This window comes from Somniosus microcephalus, unplaced genomic scaffold, assembly GCF_052327205.1.
Source record: "Somniosus microcephalus isolate GS21.2 unplaced genomic scaffold, FLI_Smic_1.0 scaffold1818, whole genome shotgun sequence".
Taxonomy (NCBI): domain Eukaryota; kingdom Metazoa; phylum Chordata; class Chondrichthyes; order Squaliformes; family Somniosidae; genus Somniosus; species Somniosus microcephalus.
The window spans coordinates 12,501-15,737 of record NW_028227005.1 but is presented as its reverse complement, the minus strand read 5'-3'; positions in this window follow the sequence as shown (position 1 = coordinate 15,737).

Sequence of the window (3,237 nt, the reverse complement as noted above, 5' to 3'; positions counted from 1 at the left end):
ATTAACTGAATTTCGAACATCGACAACTGGTTAACCAAGAGTCAGGGCGACAAATGATTAACCAAGGAGGCAACTCATTAACTGAATTTCGAACATCGACAACTGGGTAACCAAAAGACACAGGGACAAATGAGTAACCAAAGGGCCAACTCATTAACTGAAATTTCAAAGAGGCAACTCATTAACTGAAATTTTGAACATCGACAACTGGTTAACCAAATGTCAGAGCGACAAATGAGTAACCAAGCAGGCAACTGATTAACTGAAAACTTGTCATTCACATTTGGGACGGAATTCACGATGGGAATGTATTCGGCCCCCTTACCGGGCCTTGGGGTGCTGCTTTCCCGCTTGTGGAACCGAGTTGGGGTCGTCAAATGGCCTGGTGCATTGTTTGAAACACTGGTTAATGAGTTGTCAAGGTCGGAAATCATAGAACATAAGAGCAGCTCATTAACTGAAATTTTGAACATCGACAACTGGTTAACCAAAAGCCAGAGCGACAAATGATTAACCAAGGAGGCAACTCATTAACTGAATTTCGAACATCGACAACTGGTTAACCAAAAGACACAGGGACAAATGAGTAACCAAAGGGCCAACTCATTAACTGAAATTTCAAAGAGGCAACTCATTAACTGAAATTTTGAACATCGACAACTGGTTAACCAAAAGCCAGAGCGACAAATGATTAACCAAGGAGGCAACTCACTAACTGAATTTCGAACATCGACAACTGGTTAACCAAAAGACACAGGGACAAATGAGTAACCAAGGGCCAACTCATTAACTGAAATTTCAAAGAGGCAACTCATTAACTGAAATTTTGAACATCGACAACTGGTAAACCAAAAGCCAGAGCGACAAATGATTAACCAAGGAGGCAACTCATTAACTGAATTTCGAACATCGACAACTGGTTAACCAAGAGTCAGAGCGACAAATGATTAACCAAGGAGGCAACTCATTAACTGAATTTCGAACATCGACAACTGGGTAACCAAAAGACACAGGGACAAATGAGTAACCAAAGGGCCAACTCATTAACTGAAATTTCAAAGAGGCTACTCATTAACTGAAATTTGAACATCGACAACTGGTTAACCAAATGTCAGAGCGACAAATGAGTAACCAAGCAGGCAACTGATTAACTGAAAACTTGTCATTCACATTTGGGACGGAATTCACGATGGGAATGTATTCGGCCCCCTTACCGGGCCTTGGGGTGCTGCTTTCCCGCTTGTGGAACCGAGTTGGGGTCGTCAAATGGCCTGGTGCATTGTTTGAAACACTGGTTAATGAGTTGTCAAGGTAGGAAATCATAGAACATAAGAGCAGCTCATTAACTGAAATTTTGAACATCGACAACTGGTTAACCAAGAGTCAGAGCGACAAATGATTAACCAAGGAGGCAACTCATTAACTGAATTTCGAACATCGACAACTGGTTAACCAAAAGACACAGGGACAAATGAGTAACCAAAGGGCCAACTCATTAACTGAAATTTCAAAGAGGCAACTCATTAACTGTAATTTTGAACATCGACAACTGGTTAACCAAAAGCCAGAGCGACAAATGAGTAACCAAGGAGGCAACTCATTAACTGAATTTCGAACATCGACAACTGGTTAACCAAAAGACACAGGGACAAATGAGTAACCAAAGGGCCAACTCATTAACTGAAATTTCAAAGAGGCAACTCATTAACTGAATTTCGAACATCGACAACTGGTTAACCAAATGTCAGAGCGACAAATGATTAACCAAGCAGGCAACTGAGTAACTGAAATTTTAAAATTGACAACTGGATAACCAAAAGTGGGAACTCATGCTTCGGACGGGCTTACATACGGCAGGCTGACGCCCGGCAGAGGCCCGGGCTTCGCCTCCCTTGCGTAAGCGACCGTCTCCGAATCGATTAAAGGCGTAAAATCGGAGTTCAGAGCGGGAAAATTTTTTCCCGAAAACGGCCGGAAAAAAAAAATGTCTCCTTTTCCGCCGAGCAGGGTGGCATTCGAACGGGCACGGGAAGCCGCGTCTAACGGTGTAAAAACGGCTTGGCTCCGACGCGGGAGTGCGGAGATATGGCCGTTCAAAGTTGTACTGGAAGTCCGGAAGGAGAAAAATTTGACTGCCTGTAGCCGAAAAAAGTTCCAGCGGTCGGTCACAAAAGTCAAATCCGTCCCGCTGATTTGACACTTGTCATTTCTGGCAGGGGGGATTGGCGGGGTACCTGGAGAATGGTAGGAGGTGGTTTTTCGAGACTTTATCTGTTTTCCAGATTACTGTCTAGGGCCTCCAGGTCTGCAGAGACCGACCCGGGCTGCCGTCCAACCGACTTTTAACCCTTTTTGGGTGGAAATTTATTTCCATTTTTAACCAATTTTCGGGTTTTTGGTCGGGCTTAAAAACGGCAGCCTGACGCCCGGCAGAGGCCGGGGCTTCGGCTCCCTTGCGTAAGGGACCGTATACGAAACGATTAAAGCCGAAAAATCCGAGTTCAGAGCGGGAATTTTTTTTCCCGAAATCGGCCGAAAAATAAAAAAATTCTCCTTTTCCGCCGAGCAGGGCGGCATTCGAACGGGCACGGGAAGCCGCGTCTAACGGTGTAAAAACGGCTTGGCTCCGACGCGGGAGTGCGGAGATATGGCCGTTCAAAGTTGTACTGGAAGTCCGGAAGGAGAAAAATTTGACTGCCTGTAGCCGAAAAAAGTTCCAGCGGTCGGTCACAAAAGTCAAATCCGTCCCGCTGATTTGACACTTGTCATTTCTGGCAGGGGGGATTGGCGGGGTACCTGGAGAATGGTAGGAGGTGGTTTCTCGAGACTTTGTCTGTTTTCCAGATTACTGTCTAGGGCCTCCAGGTCTGCAGAGACCGACCAGGGCTGCCGTCCAACCGACTTTTAACCCTTTTTGGGTGGAAATTTATTTCCATTTTTAACCAATTTTCGGGTTTTTGGTCGGGCTTAAAAAACGGCAGCCTGACGCCTGGCAGAGGCCGGGGCTTCGGCTCCCCTTGCGTAAGGGACCGTATTCGACCCGATTAAGCCCCGAAAATGGATCCAAATGTCGGCCGACCAAGTAAGCTTGCTGGGGAGAGAGACTAAGTGCCGGGCTGGGCACCTCATTAACCAGTGAAAAGTTTTGGCTGCTGGAGAGACTAAGTCCCAGCCTGGGCACATCATTAACCATAAATGAAAAAGGCGAGGCCGAGTCTGGTGCATGGCTAACTGATT